Here is a 23,992-nt window from a genome sequence, read left to right as displayed (position 1 = left end):
CATTGAGTAACCTTTAGGGGTTTTTAGGGTGAGTCCTGACACATGACCAGTCAAAGCTTTCCATCTTTTTACAGATGCAGAGAATAGCACATAAAGGCGCTGGTTTACTACAAAGAGCTGTATCAATTCCTTGCATGACCATGCTACATCCCCAATGACTTAAGGCAAAGGCAACCACATGGTACAGAAACCACTCGAGTTCATGTCAAGAATTTGTTTGAACTCCCTTCCTCTTTCCAGTCATATGTGGTCCCTTATAACCTTGTATTTTCTACATTATTAAATAAAAGTGTTTCATTATCTGAATACTGCCTGATTTTTCATCTCAAAGTGTTAGTATGACATTTCTTTGTAGCTGACGTCTGATGTACAGCCCAGAATTACTGAATAGTATTTTGCATTTCTGCAAGGTTACAGAATGTCCTCCAGGACTTCTTTCACCGTTAGATTTATTACTTCATTCTGTATCATTTTTCGAGAGACTGTGTCCCATCATATTGTCGGATTTTCCAAGTTAACTCTACAAGACCCAGAAAATTACCATTATTAGAGTAAGCAGACAATGCAAAGATCTCTAAAGACCAGCTCATACTCAACTAAAAAGTGCACAATATTGATAAGCTTTCATGGCTTAGAACATTCTAAAGTCTTTGATCAACTGTGAGTTTAAAAAAAAATTATTTCAGTCAAAGTTCTGTCTCCACTCATGTATGAAAGGCAGAAAAAATGAGTGAAGTTTTGTGGGATTTTAAATATGTTTGACATGTGTACCCAGCCATCTGAACCTTCCAAAGCCAGTGAAGTTCTAGGACTTTGGTTAATTTGCAGCAGAAACAGAATACTTTATTAGTAGGCAAATATCTTCTCCATCGCCAATTTTCTTTTATAGAAAGATGCATAGAAATGACAGTTCTGTGCATCTTTCTAAAGCAATACCTCTTACTTGGACAAGGCCAGTGTCCATAAGATGATCAATTTTTTGGATACCATTTTTTCAGCCACAAAGCAAGATCAGATTAAATGTTAATGAAATCATGTTTTGTTTCTTTGACACATGAAGACAATTATCAGCAACTTGATCTTCAAAGGATGAGTCTGATGAAGAAGTTTCATTAAGATCAAGTGAGGCATTAGTTTGGTTGATTTGACTCCCTTCGGCTTTGTCTACTTTGGAACAAGCTCCCAAAACTCTCTCTCTCTCTTTTTTTTTTTTTTTTTTTTTAATGTTCCCATATTTTTATAGGTCTCTAATTCCACACAGGCCTTTCATTTTTGGGCACCAGATAGTTTTTTGGGATACAGTATGTTTTTGTGGTTAGTCTAAAACAAACATAGCAAACAAACAAAAAAACCCCAAAAGAAACAGCAGCAAGCTTTTGCAGGGCGGTCTCTCTAATTCACCTCCTTGGGACAGGAATTCAGCATTTCTTCCCTTTCCAAGAAATGATGCAGGATATTGACATACTGTTTACATACTTTATTTATGGTCACAAGTGCACATTTTACAACTTGCTTTCATACTTAGGATCCTAGTCTGCTAAATATAGTCTGCTCTTTCCAGATGTCTGAGGCCCTTTTGCTTCTGTTTCTCCTTCCTTGTCTGCTTCTGCACCCAGTTTAGGATTTTTACCCTGTTAAAATAAAGAGAAAAAAAATACATAATAGTGCTAACACAGTAATTAAAACAATGAAACAGCAAAGATAAGGACAATTACCAACTTCTGTTATTCTGTATTGCCTCAAGCCAGCTTCCATTTCTGGCTTGTTGACAGGAGGCAACATTTTGCTGCTATATCCCCTCTCCCTCCCCCTCTTCCCTTTGCTCCCAAACCTCCCTGTGACCCCAACCACCAGCAATGAGAAATTACTACTTACCTGATAATTTCCTTTTCCTTAATCTACACAGATGGATTCAGATCCAGTGGATTATGCACCTCTACCAGCAGATGGAGACGGAGCAAACTGACATCACAGTATATATACCCCTGCAGTGACATCAGCCTGCCAGTATTCCCTTCAAAAGCCAACTGTGGACAGACTAGCAACAACTTGATAACAGATAACCATTTCTTGACTCAACCAACGGGAAACACTGAACTCAGGCAAAGAATGTATGAACACAATTCTAGAGACTGAATGAACACCTACCATTAACCCCTGGAACATGTAGTCACACAGGAGGACCATAACACAATCAGCAGGAAGCTGAATCCATCTGTCTAGACTAAGGGAAAGGAAATTACCAGGTAAATAGTAATTTCTCATTTCCTAGCATCTAGACAGATGGATTCAGGATCAGTGGGATTTATCCAAGCTCCTCCCGAATAGGGTGGGAGGCTGCCTGCACGTGAAAACTGCATGTGCAAAGGCTGCGTCCTCCGAGCCTGCACATCTAGATGATATTACCTGGAAAAGGTGTATAAGGAGGACAATGTCGCAGCTCGGCAAACGCCGATGGAAGACAATCTAACCTCCACCCATGACACTGCCTGAGCCCTGGTGGAATGAGCCCTAACCAGAGTAGGCAAAGGTGTTTCAGCAGCCACATAAGTGGCAGTGATCACCTCCTTAATCCAGTGAACTTATGTAGCCCGCAAAGCCAGCTCGCCCTGTTTACCTCCACCATGAAAGACAAACAGGTGATCTGTCTTTCAGAAAGGTTTAGAAACTCTCAATACCTCACAACATGTCTCTTGACATCCAAGGGACACAACAGGAGATATTCCTCCGCATCTCTTTCCTTATCCAGAGACGGCAAGAAAATGGACTGATTCAAGTGAAAATCTGAGACCATTTTAGGCAAGAAAGAAGGAACAGTACACAGCTGATTCACTCCTGGAGTCACACGAAAGAACGGCTCCCAGCAAGACAAGGCCTGCAGCTCAGAAATCCGATGCGCAGAACATATCACCACCAGAAACAGTTTTCAAGGTCTGCAATGAAAGTCTATTCAATGGTCAAAACATAGGGACCGCCAAGAAACCCAACACCAGATTAAGACTCCACAAGAGTACCAGGAACCACAAGGAAGGTCAAAGATGTTTCATTCCCCTCAAGAAACAGGCCACATCAGGATGAGATAAGGATTCACCATTCACTTGGCCCCTGAAACAGGGAATTAAGGGCCAGCCTTTTATTCAACCCATCCTGAAAAAATTCCAAAATGAGCGGGATCCTAACTGAATGAGGAAGCATTCCTCGATCTTCACCAAGCCTCAAACACTCACCAAACCCACACATAGGCTAAGAAAGTGGAGAATGTTCATGCTCATAGCAAGGTGGCAATCACTGCAGTAGAATATCTATGTTTCAACAAGTGAGCCCTATCAAGGGCCATACCATGAGACAAAACAGAGTTGGATCTTCATGAAGGACAGGTCCATGATGTAACAGATTCCTGTGTGTTGGAGGGGGGGAGGGGTCTATCAGGAGTCTTCGCAGATCTGCATACCATGGTCTCCTGGACCAATTCGGTGCCACCAAAAGCACCAACCCCCTATGGCCTTCAACACTCCAAACTATTCTGCCCAACATGGGCTATGGAGGAAAGGATACAGCAGTTTGTCCTCCAGCCAGACCTGTACAAAAGCATCGATACCCAAAGACTTCACATCTCTCCTGCAACTGAAGAATCGAGAAAACTTTGCATTGCAAGAAGTCGCCAGCAGGTCTACAATGGGATGGCCCTAGCGTTACACTATCAGCTGAAATGCCTCATCCGACAATACCCATTCTCCCAGGTCCAGACTCTCCCTGCTGAGAAAGTCTGCTCTTACATTGCCTTTTCCTGCAATGTGCGAGGTCGAGATCTCCTGAAGATGCATTTCCACCCATTCCATAAATTGGTCTATCTCCTGTGACACTTGCTGGCTCTTGCTTCCTCCCTGTTGATTGATGATTTATTTATTTTGTAAGCAACTTTGTAACCAATTTTAGTGCTGTGTATATAGGTTCCCGTATATATTCGCCTTATTTATTTTGTAAGCAACTTTGTAAGTAATTTTAGTGCTGTGAACATAGGTTCCCATATACATTTATTCTTATCTTATAACTCCTCATATATCTCATGTTCCTGGTTTTGTACAGTTTATTTCATGTTATCTCTCAAACGCCACTTAAGCGTAGTTCTCGTTTAATGTAAACCGATGTGATATCCCCAATGAATGTCGGTATATAAAACTGTTAAATAATAATAATAATAATAATAATAATAATGTAAGCCACCGTCAATGTGTTGTCCGACATTACTCAGACCACTTGACCCTGCCGCTGAACTGCAAGCATGCCAACCATACTGCCTGGGCTTATAGGCGATTGGTATTCCAGCGCCCTTGTGCCGTTAGTTCCTGACAGTGATCTCCCCAAGCCTGGAGGCTTGCATCTGTCATGAGTACCAACCAGTCCAGTGTTGTCAGGGAAACTCCCTTTCTCAGATGATCTGCTTGCAACCACCACTGGAGGTGAGAGAAAACATCCATTGGTAGGTGGAACTGAATTGAATAGGCCCGAGATTGCAGGTTCCATCGAGACAGCAGGGAGCGTTGAAGAGGATGCATATGTGCCCTCGCCCCCGGCACAAACATCCAGGGTTGCCACCATCAAACAGAGTACCTGTAGATAGGACCACACTGTTTGGTGTATAGTGTTCACCAAGACACGCACCTGTGTCATCAACTTCTGAATACAAGCTTCTGGCAGGAAAACTTTGCCCTGCCTTGTGTCGAACTGAACACCCATATACTGCAACAACTGAGATGGTTGGAGACTGCTCTTGGCTAAATTCACCACCTAACCAAGCTCCTACAACAGGGAGATCATCTTGCGGGTTACCAGGCAGCTCCCTTCCAGTCTTGGCTCGAATCAGTCAGTCATCCAAATACGGATGTACTAGGATTCCATCCTCTCTCAACTCTATCACCACCACCACCATAACCTTGGAAAAAGTTCTGGGAGCAGTGGCCAGACCAAAAGGCTGCACCCAAAACTGATAATTGTTCTCCAATACCGCGAAACACAGAAAACGTCGGATGGGAATATGGAGGTACGCCTTGGACAGATCCAAGGAGGTCAGAAATTTCCCCGACTGAGCTCAGTGATAATGACCATGCAATGTTTCCATTCGAAAATGAGTCACCCACAAATAACGTTTGACTCCTTTGAGATCCAGGATAGGACGAAAGGAGCCCTCCTTCTTGGGCACAACAAAAAAATGGAATATTAACCTGTATTTTCTTGAGACGTGGGTACTAGAACTACAGCCCTCAGACTGAGGAGCCTTGACAGTGTACACTTCATTGCTTGCTTCTTCTGCAGGGAGACACCATGAAAACGTCCTGAGGAACACTGCAAACCTCCAGTGCATATCCTTCTCGTACCACCTCCAGGACCCACTGATCTGATGTGATCTCAACCCACCTCTGATAAAAGAGAGGCATCTCTCTTTCTCCTGTTCCCGGGGTGGGTTGGCAAACCTTCATTGGGAGGCTCGGGAAGTTCCACTACCCGAGCCCGCACCTCACTTGGGCTGTCTGGTATGAAAGGACTGAGACCTGCCAAAAGGCTGAGTCCTCTGAAAGGTCGTCCCTCTATAGGGACAAAACCACTTAGAACCCCCTGAGACAGCCCCTCATACCAAAGGGATGCGGCATCTGCTTCTTATCCTTTAGCAACCAGGGATTTTCCCCACTCACTCCCAAACAGGAACAAGCCTTTAAAAGGCAATTTCATAATTTTAGCTTTGGAGGTCGCATCGGCCGACCAATTTCACAGCCATAACTGACAACTGGCCACTATTATTGAAGCCACTCCTCTGGCTGAGGTATGGACCAAATCGCAGCCCACATCTGCTAAAAACGTGGAGGCAGGTTCCATAACTGCCCTGGGACCACTCCAGAGTCATCAACCTCCTGGAAAAGAAGCCAACAAGAGTTAGCCACCAGGGAACAACAAGGAGGCTATGAGTCGGTGAAGCTTGAATTAGAATTGGGAAAAGCCTTTATTTAAACAACCCAGTTTGATATTCAAACAAGCTGTTGCAACTTTCAAGCTAAGTATTGGAATTGGTGAGTCTTGAATTTTACATTGAAAACCATTACTCTAACCAACCTAAGAGTAGTGGTATTTCTAAGTTAAATGGTACATCGGAACCATAGAAAGTAGAATTCTATAGTATAAGTGTTATGGCCTAGTTGTTAAGTTAAAATACAGCTTTGTGAATTGGAGATTTTTTGATAAAGAATATAAGTGAAGCTGGGGAAATTTTTGAATTAAAAACAAAACTGGCTAATTTTTTGAATTCTTGAGACTAAAAGAAAATGCTGGCATTCACTAGGCTAATTTGTTTTTCGGTTGCTATAGCCGATAGAAATATACACTTTTAATAAGAAGATAAATATTTTGCAGTTGATAAAATTTTTGAATAAAAATTCTATTAAGTTACTTTTGGGGAAGAGTAATGGTACATGATTTGAATTAGAGATGTTAATAAACTGATACTGTTTAAAGCACATTGCAGACAAGTGACAGTGGATTAAAATTCTTACACCATTTTCTCTGATATCGTCCCTTCCCTTTTTAAGGATATTGTTAATTTAATAAGTATTAGTTAAGGTTTTTTGACCATTGGGTGCCTGCATCTCATTTTTTTTTTTTTTTTTTGATGAATTTTGGGAGGTGTTGCTTTTTTGTGTGTTTTATGTCCTTAACCAAGCCATCATCAGGCTGGGAAGAACCAGGCTTGGTAAAATCAGAGGCAATAACTCTCCCTGAGACTCTAAGCAGCGGTGGCACATGTCAGAGGGCACTCCAGGCTGAGATGCCCAAATAAGACGAGCAACACAGAGGGAAAGGCGCTTAGGTTTCTTAGCCACCAGCATCATTAGTCCATCAGTACACTTAACAGGTGACTGAATATGTGCATCCAGACAAGTTCATACTGAAAAAATTTATGCGCATAAAATTTAGGTGTCCCAAGTCTTATGCACCACAAAACTAAGCACCCCGTCACCGCACCAAACCTGGGCTCACAACTAAGTGCCAGAAGGGCGCACAATTCAGACATACAGCCGGCTACACTTGCGCTCACCGACTGTCCTGTAGAGGGCAGCCAAACATGCAGAAAAAAGCGTGTGAAAGCGCTGCCACAGCCTACCAGGCGGCACACAGAAAGAAGCCTAACAGTGGGACCTAGCCCACCTGGGCTGCTCAACCCACCAGGCTGTCCATTTCCCTTAACTCCCACGGGAGCAGGAATGAACGTCAGAATGGTGCGCCAAGCAAGGGGACTTGCTTGGCGCACCATTTTTTTTTACTGTGTTAAACTGTTATATGTAAAGCTGGTTGCTAAATTACTGTTTCACTGTAAACCGAGGTGATGTATTCCTTTACGTACCTCGGTATAAAAGAACCTATAAATAAATAAAATAAATAGAAGAAATCATTTTTTCATTTAATAAAATGTATTAATCGCTTAACACAAAAGGCCTAAGCGATATATATAAATACATACATAAAATTAAATCAATACAATCACAAAGTTTCACAGAAACTAAATATCAAAAAACAAATAAAATATAATTTGTTACCAATAAGTTTATCAATAAAAATGAACATCATAATGAAACTGAGGAAAAAAGGAACAAAAAAAAAAACCAAACCAACTGAAACATCTATCATAATATCGGGCATCTTCACTTCACTGCATTACATATTAAATGCACGGGCAAGCAGAAATTCTTTATAAGATGTTTTAAATTTCTTGACATCTTCCAGAGATCTAAAGGAATAAGATTCCATTGAGAGGGTGCCGCAATCGAGAAAGAGGTCTCCCTAGTGGTAAATAAATGAGCCTGACGAATAGAAGGAACTTCAAGAAAATTCAACTGTGACGATCTCAAACATCTAGCTGGTTTCTGAATTCTCAAAAGTGCATTAAACCAATATGGAGAATTGGACATGCAAAGTTTATAGACAATCATCCCTATTTTAAAGGAAATCCGTTCATAAACTGATAGCCAGTTAAGATTACATAAAACTAGCGATATCCTATCAAAACGCTTTAAGTTGGAAACCAACCTAGCAGCAGAATTCAATAATAACTGAATAGGCTGAATTTGACATTTAGGTAAACCAATGTAAAGTCCATTGCAGTAATCGATATGCGGAAAAATAAGTGCACAAACTACCGTCAAGAAGTCTAGACAAGGAGATGCTTCATCAGTTCCACCTCGTGCATCCTTCAAGATCTAGCCTGGTACCCGAAGAGGAAATCGCCCTTTGAAGAGTGGGACTGTTGCGACCGTCGCTGCCCGACGTCTCCACTCCCCCTCCTCACCTCCTTGGCAACTCACTCTTGCTCAAGTGGAAGGTTGGCTGCCGCGGCGTCATTCTGCCATCTTCATCCAGCGTCTCCGGAGCGGCTCGACGCTGCAATCTGACATGTTTCACAAGGGCAGTCTGGAACCAGCACTCGCTCCTTGAGTGCCGGTTCCAGAATGCGACCTGAAAAGCAAGAGAGAGAGTGAGGCCCCCAAGGAGCGGGTACCCCTGGTAAAATCCGAGGAGGCAGAGTAGCAAAGTATGCAGAAGGTGAATCCCATCCACAGCGATACATGGAGAAAGCCCTTGCTAACTCGAATAGCTAGCAAAAACGAAAGACCTTAAGTATCCGGTGAGGATGATGTCATCTCAGGGGGGACGCCCCTGAGGTTCGCACCACAGCTGGTACTTTGGTCGTTGGCCGCGCTGCTCGCACACCCTTAGGCTTCAGGAGAACATGGCGGAAGGCAGCGTCTAGCCGGTCCGGGGACGCCAAAGGAGGTCGGCAAGATGACTCCGTGGCAGCCAAGCTTCCATTAACCAAAGAGGGAGTCGCAAAAGAGGTAAGGTGGGCAGAGTGGAGACGTCGGGCAGCGATGGTCGCAACACATATCCCCCATTACTACACCCAAACATCCCTCTACCTGCACAGTCCTGTACTCATCCTATATCCTCTCATTCCCACACTCTCTCACTCAACTTTCATACACAAGGAACTGGTGTCTTTCCATGACTGTATTCATCGCATCCTCCTTATATATGCATATCTACGTCATAACTTTAGGTGAATAAAGTTGTATCAATGTATACATTAATATTTGCACTGAAGGGAGAAGTGGCAGTTGGATCTCCCCACTGTGTTGTGTAGCCTAGCGATGTTAATTTATGTATTTATTCTAAAGGTAATAACCCATAAAACCTCTCTCATACTCTTCTAATGCTCTGCATTTATGGTGTAAAATACCAATTCTTTCCAACTGCATAAGACCTATCATTTTTGTCTGTCACAAGGAGGCATTTGGTAGTGATTTATTAATCCATAGATGTAATATACATTTGCATGCCAACTGCAATGCGAAATATATAAACAGGTCTATATATTTCTTGAGATCTAGAATCTCTGCTATATCTCCTAGTACAAGTATGGTCCCCTTCCTGGGAATCATGTACCTAACATTTTTCCTCAACAGCAAAACAGCATCCCAAAAGGGGTTAATTTAGAGCATGTCAGAAATTTGTGTACTAAGGTGTAAGGCAGGTGCAAGGGGATTAGGCGCCCTAGGCGAGCCTTCTCCCTTGCGCCCCCCCCCCCCCCATCTCAGCCCCGACTCCTACATCGTTCTCGATCACGCCCGCTGACTGTGTGGTTTTCTGGGTCGCGAGCAGGTTGGGCACTGCTCGCAGCCCGCAAAATCTCCACTCCTCTTTGCCACCGCTTGCGGCCCCATACGGTTTGCACCCAGTGGTGCACCAAGGGTCTCCAGCACCCGGGGGCTAATGCATTTGTGTGCCTCTCCAGCATCCCCCCCGTAATCCTTCTTGTACTAATGGTTAAGGTCACAGAAAATCAGTGGCATCTCTAGACAGAAGAATTTTTTTTTGGGAGGGGGGGGGGGGGGAGGGAGAGCCAAAAATGACATTTCTTTATCACACCCACCTCTATAGCATGGATCCTGCTTTAAAATAGGTTACAAAAAAAAAGTCCAAAGGGTCTTCTGCGTAATTTTAAAAAGCTGGCCAGTTTCACACTTCTAGTAAAACTACTATAAAATTATTTGATAGCCTTATTCAACTAATTCTATATGGCTATGAGAGTGAAGTCTGGAATATATAGGAAGGGACAGAATGTCAATATAAATCCTGCACCTCTCTGTGCATCCATTGAAATTCCCCCAAACAATGGAGCTTGGATGTTTCCCTTACAGCTCATCATAGTAAAAGATATTTTCAAATTCTAGTGTCACCTCACAGTAACAGGAGCACAAATACCTTCCACTGCCAGGCACATTGTGAACTAACACAAAACCCTGCAAAAAAGACACTCAAAATCTATACTGCAATCCCATCATAACATAACAGTAATAACACCAAGGACTCAAACAACAATAGTCCTACCTGTGAAAAAGCAAGGGTAAATAGTACACTGGGTCCTAGAATACCAATACACCACCTACTGAGGAAACAAAACAAATCTGATTGCTATAGATCCCTGTACAGACATTACATGCTAGTAGAATCTCTCATTACGGTCACACACACAGAGCAGAGCCAGACTCTCACCAAATACAGAATACAAAATAAAAGGAGCACAAATTAGACAAAAACTGAAATGGAAACTCCAAGAAGCCAGACTCTGTGTATTAACAATGGAAAAACAGAACCACCAATCCTCATAAAACAAATAAAATCAAGAAGCATAAAGCATCAGTTATAATAGTAAAACCATAATAAAAGAATATTTTAAAACTACTGATAAATAGAATTTCTATTAATTAAAATCATATACATTTTTTACAATTTCCCAAACACCAATAAAATATTTCAAAACAGCACATATATCAAATAACATCCAATAATTAAAACTTGTAAGGATTTTAAGAACATAAGAACATAAGAAATTGCCATGCTGGGTCAGACCAAGGGTCCATCAAGCCCAGCATCCTGTTTCCAACAGAGGCCAAAACCAGGCCACAAGAACCTGGCAATTACCCAAACACTAAGAAGATCCCATGCTACTGATGCAATTAATAGCAGTGGCTATTCCCTAAGTAAAATTGATTAATAGCCATTAATGGACTTCTCCTCCAAGAACTTATCCAAACCTTTTTTGAATCCAGCTACACTAACTGCACTAACTACATCCTCTGGCAACAAATTCCAGAGCTTTATTGTGCGTTGAGTGAAAAATAATTTTCTCTGATTAGTTTTAAATGTGCTACTTGCTAACTTCATGGAATGCCCCCTAGTCCTTCTATTATTCGAAAGTGAAAATAACCGAGTCACATCTACTTGTTCAAGACCTCTCATGATCTTAAAGACCTCTATCATATCCCCCCTCAGCCGTCTCTTCTCCAAGCTGAACAGCCCTAACCTCTTCAGCCTTTCCTCATAGGGAAGCTGTTCAATCCCCTTTATCATTTTGGTTGCCCTTCTCTGTACCTTCTCCATCGCAACTATATCTTTTTTGAGATGCGGCGACCAGAATTGTACACAGTATTCAAGGTGTGGTCTCACCATGGAGCGATATAGAGGCATTATGACATTTTCCGTTCTATTAACTATTCCCTTCCTAATAATTCCTAACATTCTATTTGCTTTTTTGACTGCTGCAGCACACTGAGCTGACGATTTTAAAGTATTATCCACTATGATGCCTAGATATTTTTCCTGGGTGGTAGCTCCTAATATGGAACCTAACATCATGTAACTACAGCAAGGGTTATTTTTCCCTATATGCAACACCTTGCACTTGTCCACATTAAAGAAGCCCCTGCTGTCCCCTTCTGTGGGAGCTCTTGATTTCCAGTCACCCTGATATTGTCGAGGATTAGGAGGTTATCCTCTCTCTCTCACACATACTCACATGTCCATTCTCTCTCACACATACACTGTCACATACATACACATTCATGCTCTTATACCCACCATAACCTCTCGCTCTCACAGACACCAACACACACTCAGGCTCTAAGACACTCTCTCCCCCTCCACACACACACCCCCACACACAAACTCTTACTCCCCTGGATTTTCTCATACAATCTCATGCTCTCACACTCACTGGCTCCCTCACATACACACAAACACACACACCCAGGTAAGCTCCCAGTCAGTCATTCTCACACACATACACACTGACCCCCAGGCAGCCTTCCAATTTCACACCACTCCCTCAGGCATGCACACATTCATTCTCACACACACAGACCCCCAGGCAGGTACCCATGCATTCACACACATACATCCCCAGGCAGAGTCCCATTCATACACATGCACTAAAGGCAGACCCCCCTCTCTTTCTTTTGGCAGCAACCTCGGAATCTCTCTCATTCCTCTTCTGCCACATGACTATTGGGGAGGCGCCAATTGCTGCTACTGGCACTGAAGCCCATTCTGCTGCCTCTGTGCAGGCCCCGTGGGCTTCCACTTCCTCCATGCTGATCTCGTACATTGTGAGATCTGCATACAGAAACTGCTACTCTTGCACGTTCCCAAAGATTACATGTGCCAATCACTAAAAAGTAATTTTTTTTTTTTTACCTTTGCTGTCTGATCTTAGTTTTCTAATCGGTTGGTCACAGGCTTTTATTTCCCACCTTCCCTTTCATATTTTTTCCACCTTCCCTTTTTTGCCAATTCCTTTTATATTGTCTTTTTTTCTATTTCTTTTCTCTCCATCTTCTTCCCTCAAACACACAATCAGGTTCTCATTCTCACATGCTTTCTCTCTCACACACACACAGGCTCTCACTGTCACATGCTCTCTCTCTCATACAATCATTTATACACATGCTGTCTGACTCACACACCCAGGCTCTCTCTCACTCCCACATGCTGTCTTGCTCAAGCACAGGCTCTCACTGTCACATGCTCTCTCTCATACAATCATTCATACACAGTCTCTCACTGTCACATGCTGAGTCTCACACACACTGGCTCTCTCTCATTCCCACATGCTGTCTTGCTCAAGCACAGGCTCTCACTGTCACATGCTGTCTCTCTCACAGACACACACGCAGAGGCTCTCACATGCTGTCTCTTGAAACATTCAGGTCCTCACTCCCACACACAGTCTCTCAACTCACTCTCACACACAATCTTTCAACTCATCTCATACACGCACACATATACACTCTAAAGACCCTCAGCCTCTCGCTCACCTCTGGGCCTCCTCTTCACGGGTCGCCACAGGATGGGCTCTGCAGCGGCCCTGATCTTCTCGGGCCGCCCGCCGCAATGCAGACTCCGTGGTGGCCCTGCTACCGTGCCTCTTCCTCTTCTCAGGCCACTGCGACTTGGGATTCATGGCGGCCCGTAAGCGCTGCTCCTCTTCTGCACGCGGCTGATGCTCCTCCTCCTTCCTGCCTGCGCGGTTCCGGCAACGTTTACTTCCGGGGCCGCGCAGGTAGGAAGGAGGAGGGGCACCCGCAGGCTTGAACGCGACCTTTTTCTTCAGGCCATGGTGATGTGAGTTCCACCACGGCCCTGCCGATATGCCTGCTATGTGTTGCTGCTCAGCCGCCAGGGGGATGAGGTCCACCGGCGACCGCATGAGCCTCCCTGCACCTGGGGGCATTGGCTCCCCTCGGGATACCACTGCTCGCGGCGCCCCAGGCCAAGTTCGCCTAGTGCTTCCACCAGCCCTGCTAAGGTGCCACGATCTAAATTACAGCAAAGATATGAAGGTACAGTAGTCAATTTCATATAGCAAAGGATATTTATTTTATTTGTATTGATTTTTATATACCGTCGTTCGGCATAGCCATCACAATGGTTAACAAAGCAACACATTGATCAAAATTCATTCATATAAATTAAATAATTGGTAAAAATAGTAAAACAGTATTAATATTGCTCATTAAAAGTACAGTACAATCTTAACATAAAAGCACAATTGTTATTCATAATAAGAGCAGATTAAATTTAAACATTAAAAGAGCATAAATATAAATTAAAAGGTTTAGAATTGCGGAAACCTCTAAAGAGTATATAAAATAGGGTGAGAGGTTTGTTAGGCATCTTGAAATGCTATTGAGAAGAGCCAGGTCTTTAAGTCCTTTTTAAAAGTTGATCTTCACTACCCCTTCTACGTCTCTTTTCGCTCTTTTACCAATTTATAACCCTGTGTTCCGCTGTGTGTGTGGGAGGGTGGGGGGTGGGTATTGGGGTTGGGATATACTTATACATTGTATAAAACTGGTAACTTGGGTTTTGTTTACATGTGCGTGGAAAACTGTGATTTCATTATTAATCGGGCTCTGATGCCTGTGCACCAATTGTGTTATGTTTTTCTACTGTTTTGTAGCCTTGTTTGCCAATAAAAATTTTTCTACACAAAAAAAAAAGTTTTGAGATTAGTTTGTAGTCTTAGCTCAGAGGGGAGTGCGTTCCAATATTTTCATGATATAAAATTTTGTATTTCATTTCCTTCATACTCACCTCTGTAATAATTGTATAACCCTCTTTACCACAGATTCTTACACATCCTGTGCTAATGCTTTACTCCAATAATTGCTTATGGACATAGTAGTTGAGGAGATAAAGTGTTATTCGCAAAAATTATACCATAAAGATATGGAGTTCCGTCCCTCGCTCAGATCTTGAACTTCATTGGAGAAAACAGTGAACACAATCTAACAAATTCAGACTGTGTCCAGTGTAAGGAGTGTACATAGTGCCTGGCTTGCAAAAAGGCCAAGAACTGTGAATTTGGCATGTCGAACTCAGAGCAAAGAGACGCAAAATCTTAACATGCAATAGAATCTCCATTAAACAGGTGGCGTATATATCAAATGCTCACAGATTGCCACCTCTGAAATACATGTGTATTCTTGACCGGGGAAAATTCTTATTACTGCAGAACAATAGAACCGACAACACTATTTGATAATTTCCAATTTCGTCTTGTCCATTGCCATCCCTGCACCACCACCCATAGTAGGGTATTGTCTTGTGTTATCTTATTTACTGAGGCCTCATTAACATGTAAATAAAGTGGGGACCAAGGTGCTATAGTACCTTCCACCATATCCTCCACACAAAATGTATACTACTTTCCATGGCACCATTCTCCCACAAAGCAAAACTGGCAAGCGATATTATGCCTCAAATTTGGCATTTCCACCCCACCGTTATCTTTTGGATTAACCAGTCGATTGTAACCTATTCTAGTTAGCCTTCCCTTCCAGATTAATTTAATTAATTTAATAAAGCAAGAACGAAGCAAGCCAGATTTGCTTTCTTCATGTGGAGCCTACACAAAATCTTTTGAATGACCAGCATCATTAGCAAGGCGCATCTCCCCATAAGTGAGACAAGGAAGCTCTTTCCAAAGCCGCTGTTGGGTTTTTATTCCTTCTATTACTTCACCAATATTTACTCTATATAGCGAAGTGAGATCATGGGGTACCCATACCCCCAAAATATTTTAATTTTCCTTGCACGCACATAAATGGGAACATTCCTTGTCAATTTCTCGGTGCTTCCTCTTCTAATGGCAGTGCTTCCGATTTGCTAAAGTTAATTTTTAACCTCGCAAATGTTTGAAATTCTTCAAAATGTTTTTTGACTATCGAAAGGCCCAGACTGAGGTCTCCCATAAATAGGAGAATGTCATTCACAAACATGGCTACCTTAAGGGTAGCAATTCAACTATCTGAGCAACGAGATGCTTTGTTCTGCTGTCTCAATTCTTGTGTCTTTCCTTTTTGTCCTCCATCGCAGTTTGTAGTTTAATTAATCTCTCATCAAGTGCTGACAATACACTGTTAGTGATGTGCTGGATGATATCCACTGGAATCGCTATGGCGGCCTGGTTTTTTTTATCTTCCATCTCTGGCCTTCGATTTGTCCCATATGCCCCAAGCTGCCTTATTACTCATAACTCGAACCGGAGTGATATGTATTGTATACAGGAACTTCCGGTATATAAAAACCAATAAATAAATAAATAAATAACTCCTTCTGACCTTCCTTTCACGACCCCGGAGCTAGCACTGCACAGCAAGTCGATCAGGGCTCTATAACTAAGTAATGTCTCTGTTGTTTACCGCATGATTTTCACCGATTTGTGAGGGTCAGTGCAGGAGCTCTCATTACCCACATTCGCTCAGCACGCTGCCACAACTGGAAGTCACAACTTGTGCACATGCGCACTGCTTACAGGGAACATTGATTCCTTATTGGAATGAATTCAATATGGTATAAACATCCAAGAAATAATTCTTTTGAGGGGCTACTGCACTTTCAATAAGTTTCCTCAAAAAGGGAAGATTTGAAACTGGTCTGTAACTGTAACACTCGAGGAAGTTAGAATCATGTGTGGATACATAATTTTTTTTTTAATTGGGACAAACTACTGCTTCTTTAATAGCTCTAACATACAGTTGTCACTCAGTGATATGTTTACCAAATGCCTCATTAGTTCTTGAAAATTAGCTTTTGCTGTTTTCAGTAACCTGGAAGGACAGGAATTTAATAGACAAGTGATTGGTTTAGTTCAAGTCAAAACAAAATTAATCACAACAAGGTCACCTTCTCAAAAGGCTTCCAAACTTGTGACTTTGGAAGTACTGGTTCTGCTTCTGGCCAGGAACAACTCGTGTTATCCAGTTCATTACAAATACATGTAACCTTCTCTGAAAAAATTTAGAGCTGCTGAACCAAGAGGTGTGAGTGGGAGAAAGCAAAAGTCCTTCAGTATTCTGAACAGCTCTCTTGGTCTATTTTGTGAACTAGAGAGTTGGAAAAGTACTTATTCTTACTGAACAGGATTTCTGTTATACAAAAGAGCTGTATGTGATGGGGGGTGAAAGGTTGTGCATGGGCCAAGAGAAGGACCTTGGGGCGATAGCGTCTGCTTCGCTGTCTTCAGATCGCTAATGTGACAAGGCGACAGCTAAAGCCAGAAGAATGCTGGGCTGCATAGAGAGAGGAAGAAACAGGAAGAAAAAGGAGGTGATAATCCTCTTGTACAGGTCCTTGGTGAGGCCTCACCTGGCGTACTGTGTTCAGTTCTGGAAACCGTATCTTAAAAGGGACAAAGACAGGATAGAGGGGGTCCAGAGAAGGGCAACCAAAATGGTGGGGGGTCTCCATCAAATGACTTATGAGGAGAAGTTGAAGGACCTAAGTATGTATACCCTGGAAAAGAGGAGGAGAAGCAGAGATATGATACAGACCTTCAGATACCAGAAAGGTTTTTAATGATGCACAATAGACAAACCTTTTCTGTTGGAAAGAAATCAGTAGAACTAGGGGTCACATAATGAAACACCAGGGAGGACGACTCAGAACCAACGTCAGGAACTATTTCTTCATAGAGAGGGAGGTGTATGCCTGGAACTCCCTTCCAGAGGAGGTGGTGAAGGCAAAAATAGAGAAGGATTTCGAAGGGGCATGGGATAAACACTGTGTATCCCATAAGACTAGAGGAAGGAAATGAAGAAAAAAGTACATGGGGGTAACTTGCTGGTACAGTGGTTACTACCCTTAACCAATAAGCCTTTATAATACTGATGCAACTCTATCATTGCTCTCTGCTTTCACGGCAGGGGGAAATAAGGAAAAGGGGAATTGGATTCAGATAGCATCCAACAAGGACCCTGACTTTTACAGTTTGGGGATAACTTGTTGATGTGGTTATTATTACCCTTAACCAATAAGCCTGATACTTTTGTTGCAACTCCAACATTGATCTCTGCTTCAACAGCAAGAGATAACAGGGAATTGGACTCAGACAGCAATAAACAAAGGCCCCGACTTTTAAGGTCTGGGAAACTGATAATTATGGGGGTGACCTGTATGGTGCAATAGATACTACTATAAGTTTGCTGGGCAGACTTGATGGACCGTTTGGTCCTTTTCTGCCATTGTTTCTATTTAAGTTGCAATGTACATTTAAAGTTTACCATCTTCATTTAATAGCTAGTTTGCTAAACAGATTACTTAGAGCACATCTAATTAATTGGCAAGTTTTAATCTACATTTTTACTAAACTTTCTCAGAATGATGTCATTATGATGTGGAATCAAACAATTTACAGAAAAGAGCAAGAGAGGGGGGTAGAATTCAGCTCACTAATCTTCAATAAAGAAGTCTCTGCTTCTAATATAAACATTAAATCCAGGCAGCGCCCAGCTATATGCACTGGATTTCTAATAATTTTAAGTAAACCCACAGCATTCAATGGGATATAAATAGAGAGGCAGAGCCAAATATTTTAAACTGCATATGGACTCAAAACTCTCATAAAATTGAAATACAAAAAGAAACCTGATACTGCCTTTGTTATGGCCTCTGCCATCTAGGGTAGTGATAACCCTTGATCCCACACGAGCACTGTTCCCTGTACGCTATGCGAACTTGCCTCATCTATGGGAGGACAGACCTGTTTAAGATAGTACAGAGCAGGGTCTGCCAAAGTGGCCCTGCTCCCTTGAAGATCTTCTCACTTCTACAACACCCCCTGGCAGAGATGACCAAATAAAAGCCTAGGCCCTTCTGGGGCCACTAAACTGGCTTAACTGGAAGCCAAGCACCTAGTGTACCTGGCTCATAAAGCAAAAAACCAAAGAAATCAACAAAAACCTATCTCTGAGACTGCAGTAGTTGCTGTTTTGCACTGAACATGTCTGGATGGATGGGAGTTGAGAAAAAGGAAAAAAAAAAGGGCAGTGGGGTTGGTTTGGGATGGGGTGCTGGGCAAAGAAGGCTTCAGGGTTACTCTTGCTTGCCCAAGGCACAACCCCAGGGTTCATGGTCTGATGGGTGGGAATGCTTCATTGCCCCTCTACAAACCCAATAGGCCTGCCAGCTGCCCAACCAAAAGGGAAGAAAGAAAAAAAACAGAAAAAGGGGCCACCCTAAATGTGCAGCATGAGTGAATATCAGGGCGTTGGGGGAGCAGGGCACTCTACCTACTGACCCCTATGAGCGAACTCCTCCACTCTGCCAGCAGACACTGCGCAAAGGGCTCTGTTTTTATATGGGCCCCGCGCTATGGGGGACTTTGCCCAACCAGTTTGTCCCTCCTGGTACGTCACACCACTCTTTAGCCATAGCCAAGAGGTAGCTGACCAGGCTGTCCCTTTCTCATGCATGGTCTACAGCTATGTCATACCGGTAGAGGAAAAGGTGGGGCCAAAATTCAACCATAAACACAAAAAAAAATGGAACTCGGGAAAAAGAAAGATGTCTGACTCACCTCATCTCCTCCTGCCTGCAGAAGGGATAGGAGGTGGCTGACAGGATTAAGGGGGCAAAAAAAAAAAAAAAAAACCTGCCGGTGGCCACAGCACCATGCACCAGCCTCCAACTGTGGTACCCGTTGTACCTTGAGTCAATTTTAAGTAAAGCTTCCAGCAGGGATCATCCTCACCCCCCAACACTTCCCACCACGGTGTGCCAGGATGGCAGGTGGTGCATTGTGCAGGCACAAGAAGGCTGAAGCAGTGTAGGCTCATCGTACAGCTCCCTATGTACAGAACCAGAGGGTGGGAGTGCAGATGCTCAGGGACCTTGATCTTTCTGAACCCTCTCTAACAGAGCTGACACATTGGCAGCAAGGAAGCCTTTGATTCACTGGAGAAACCAGCTGACGATGAGAGGTGAAGCCTTCAGCAGGTCACCAACTTTAGTTACCCTGGTGTAGTGGCTCACCCAGATGTCTACTACTGAGCTGGCTGTGTTATTCGTCATAGTCACAACCTTGAACATTTCTTGGTAGAAAGCTGGTGATGTCTAGAGCCTGCAGGCATACCCACCTACCGGAAGACATCCTCCCAGCCTCCCCAGAGCCACACTCAGGCCTGCCTCATGAATGAGGTGACATGCCTCAGGTCTCAAGTCTTGGTGGCCTGTGGAGAAGAGAAGTCCTCAAGTACATGGAAGTTAAGTTTCAGAATGTAAATGGGAGGATGAATAGCACATTCAAAAGTACTACTCTTATGCCCTGCCTCTCACTTGGTGGAATATACCCACCACTAGGCCTTTCTCCACAGCTTCATGGACTACCATCACAGACCATACAAATAAGAGCAGATTTTAAAACCCTCGCGCGGGCGCAGATTTGTTTGCGCAACCCGGCACGAACAAATCTACGCCCGATTTTATAACATGCACACGCAGCCGCGCGCATGTTATAAAATCCAGGGTCGGCGCGCGCAAGGGGGTGCACAATTGTGCAACTTGCGCACGCCGAGCCATGCAGCCTGCCTCCCTTCCCTCCGCGCCCCCCCCCCCCCCCCACACACCTTCCCCACACCTTCCCCTACCTAACCCGCCCCCCCCCCCTTACCTTTGTTGAAGAAGTTACGCCTGCCTTCTGGTAACTTATGTGCGCCAGCCGACGGCCGGCCCGCGATCCCGGGCACAGCGGCAAATGGCTGCTGTGTCTGCAGGCTCAGGCTACGCCCCGCCCCCCCAGGCCCCACTCCTTTTTGCAAGCCCCGGGACATACGCACGTCCCGGGGCTGGTGCGCGCCGCCGAGCCTATGCAAAATAGGCTCGGCATGCGCAGGTTTTTTTTTTTTTTTTTAAGGATTACGCACGTAACCCTTTTAAAATCCGCCCCATAGTGTGGCCCTGCTGTACACCCTGCTAGTACCTGACGCTGACCACCTTCATCAGGGTTGAGATGTAAAGGTGTACATCCTAGGAGACTAATAGGGTTACCTCATACTATGCTTTACAGGCCCACCATCCTCACAGCCATGGAGGACATGTCCATGATAGGTCCGGGATAGTGCCAGGAAGGGTCAGGATTGCAGTGCCTGCTGCAAAAGAAGGCCATAGACCTGTCCCCTTTGAAATGGGGGCAGGAGGGGGAACAGCACTGCTATGGCTTGTCTGTTTCTGTCCAGCCTCCTGCTTAAGGGTATGGGGGAATGGCAGATTTGTCAGCCATCTGTCCCACCCTATGTAAAGGAACGGCAGGGATAAGGGGAGCAGCAAACTTCTTCCCTTTTCCTGAAAGTTGGGAAAAGCACATTCAGCATGTTCACCTCCATAGAGAGGTGACCCAAGAGGCCTACTTTTTCCTTTGCTTCTTTCCTGGCAGTTTGTCTACAGGGGTTGTCCCTGCAGGCAGGGTGAGGATAGTACTCATTGTGAAGAATGCGAAGTCAGACAGGGTTCATCCCTAATCAGTGATTGCCAGAACTGATTTGGTGTGTCTGCAAACAGCCAGTGTCTTTATCATGTTCCCATTCACTTGCCCAGGGACAGGGCACTTGGCAGCCTCTGTAGGAACAGGAAGGAGGTGTTGAGGCGTGGTACCCTCTTCTTCTTGCATTGGCTCAGGGGGTGGCTGGGAAGCCAGGGACCCTGTGGTGACTGCAAGCTGGGACAGTTTGGAGCGTAGCCTGGGCTTCTCCCTGTCGATGCTAATAAAGGGTGATAAGGGATAATTAAACTAGAGGGATTTAAGCAAAGAAAGAGGTGGGAAATGACAAGCAACAGGGGATGAGGAAAACCAATTGAGATTAAGGCATTTAGAGACAAATTTAAAGGGAAGAAACCAACAAAACTGAAATGGCATGAGAGGCGTTAGTTCATCTGCTCTCCTCCTGTGTTGCCTCTGTTCCCTCTCCCTTGCTTCATGGAGGGGATGCTCCATTTGGAGAAAGGAGCCCTCTTGCATCAGAGGGCTTTAAATTTTAAGTCATAAAAGAAACAACCTTCTCCCTGGTCTTTCAGGTAGAGCAGGGGATAGGAAGGAAACCCAAAATAGGCAAACATGAGGTGCAAGCTCAGTAGCATAAGAATATAAGATATGCCATATTCGGTCAGACTAAGGGTCCATCAAATCACAGTATCCTATCTCCAACAGTGGCCAATCCAAGACACAAGTACCTGGCAGGTACCCAAACATTAAATAGATCCCCTGTTACTACTGCTGGCAAGAAGCAGTGTCTATTCCCTATTGATTAATAGCAGTTTATGGACTTCTCCTCCAGGAACTTATCCAAACCTTTTTTAAGCCCAGCTACATTAACAGGCCGATACATTATAGTGCGCTTAGCTAAGCGCACGGCTTTACGTGCACTTGGACGCAAGTTCAAACCCCCAATGCAATTAGGGGATCAGCGCATCCAAACCAGTGCATAGCTAATGCGCTCATCACATATAAATTTATATTGATGAGGCTAATAGCTATTACCCCCCCCCCCCCCCCCGATGCAAAAAATTGCCAAGGCACCCATTTTAATGCTGCAAATTTAACACCTGCCCGGGAGCAGGCGTTAAAGCATGCAGCATTCAAGGGCTAATGAAAAAAAACAAACCATCCTGCTTTCTGTGATACCTCCTATTAATATCCTAGCACTATTAAATAGGAAGAACCATAGAAAGCATAATTCGGTCCCACTCAAGGGCTTAACAAAAAAAAAAAAAATCTTTTCTGTGGTTGCTCATAGGGGGAAACCACAGAAAGCAGCATCCCCAAGGTCTGGCCCAGTGGGAACCCCTACTGGCAGTGAGTGAGTGACTATTTTAGTATCAAGTGTTAGGCACTTGATATTAATTTATTCACTCCTTCACTTCCTGCCAATTGGTCCATTCACTGCCACATGTTAGCGAAAGAACCAATCCCATTTCAGAAGGATATCCTGAAAGGAGATTGGTCCTTTTCACTGACACTTGTCAGCGAAAGGGCCAATCAGGTACAGCCCCGCTGGTGGTGGGGAGGGAGCTCTGGCCAGGCTGTTTCTCCTGGGTTCCCAATGCAGAGTGCTAGGGAAGCACAAATTACCCATCACATGTCCCTTTTAGCACAGCAGCTCATTTACCTACTGCATCCAGCACCCAGGACAGGTGGATGTTGGCGCATTCAAAAAATGTGTGCCCAGTTTGGACGCATGTTTTTTTACGTGCTGATATTGCATTGGCCTGTTACTGCCTTAACAATATCCTCTGGCAATGAATTCCAGAGCTTAATTGTGCGTCGAGTGAAACATTTTTTCTCCAAATTGTTTTAAATGTGCTACTTGCTAACTTCATAGCGTGCTCCCTAGTCCTTGGATTATCCAAAAGAGTAAATAACTGTTTCATTATATGTAGACCTCTATCATATCACCCCTTCATCCATCTCTTCTCCAAGCTGAAGATCCCTAATTTCTTTAGCCTTTCCTTATTAGTGAGCCATTATATCAGAGTAGAAGGGTAAACCTGGCAGTCCCTATATATGTTCTACACTAAAAAAAAAAAAAAAAAAAAGAGGCACAAACAGTACAAGGAAGCAGAAAATCAAGAAACTGTGAAGTAGCTTTTGAATGTTAGCTTCTGTTAGCATCCCCAACCCCAAGATGTTGTCTTTACCCTGTGGATACTGAACCGGCCCATAGGACTTCCCGAACCATTTATTTAAAAATCTTGTTAGTCGCATACTCCTTACAGCTGTGCCACTTATGACAACTGTGGAGCCCTGAGAATGGGTTGTGCTCTATAAATCAAAGGGGTGATACAAATGTGAAGGAAAGTGCTAGGATGGGAAACAGCAACTGAAAACCCCTTAAAAAAATGGCTGCTGAGGCAGAAAAACTAATGGAGATGCCTTTAAACTGCTGGTACTAGTAGGAGCAAGCAGAGCTACCCCAGTCCCCGGGAAAGAGAACCACAAAGTTTCTGCCCAGACCTTGTGCTGGAGGCTCAGCGCTCTCCCGTCCTCCTCCTCCTGCAGCCTTGCAGACACTAGGAAAGCATTCATTGTGGATATAAATTAAAATGCAGAACCAAATAACTCTACGCCCACATGGAGATTCAAACGTCATAGAACTAAAGGCCCAAAAGAAACTGATGCTACCTTTGTTATGGCCTCAGCCATCTAGGGTAGCGAAAACCCTTAGTGCCGAGCCAGCACTACACTCTGTACTTGCGTCGTCTCCCAGCCCTGGCAGAAGAGAAGGCAGTATTGCAGAGAACGTGACGTCATAACCTGTCGGAGGAGAGGGGAGGAGAC

The 23,992-nt window shown here is 43.9% G+C and overlaps 1 long non-coding RNA gene across 1 annotated transcript; it reads right to left on the bottom strand.

The window, feature by feature from the left end:
- Window positions 1-1,462: 1,462 nt before the first annotated feature.
- Window positions 1,463-23,986, bottom strand: LOC115090103. Its single transcript, XR_003856309.1, has 2 exons — window positions 23,837-23,986; window positions 1,463-1,631 (listed from the first exon to the last, which is right to left on the bottom strand). It is a non-coding gene; the product is annotated as an uncharacterized LOC115090103 (long non-coding RNA).
- Between the last annotated feature and the right edge of the window lie 6 nt (window positions 23,987-23,992).

This window comes from Rhinatrema bivittatum, chromosome 4 (assembly GCF_901001135.1).
Source record: "Rhinatrema bivittatum chromosome 4, aRhiBiv1.1, whole genome shotgun sequence".
Taxonomy (NCBI): domain Eukaryota; kingdom Metazoa; phylum Chordata; class Amphibia; order Gymnophiona; family Rhinatrematidae; genus Rhinatrema; species Rhinatrema bivittatum.
Note: the sequence above shows the minus strand (reverse complement) of the source record. Positions and strands in the feature narration are given on the sequence as shown.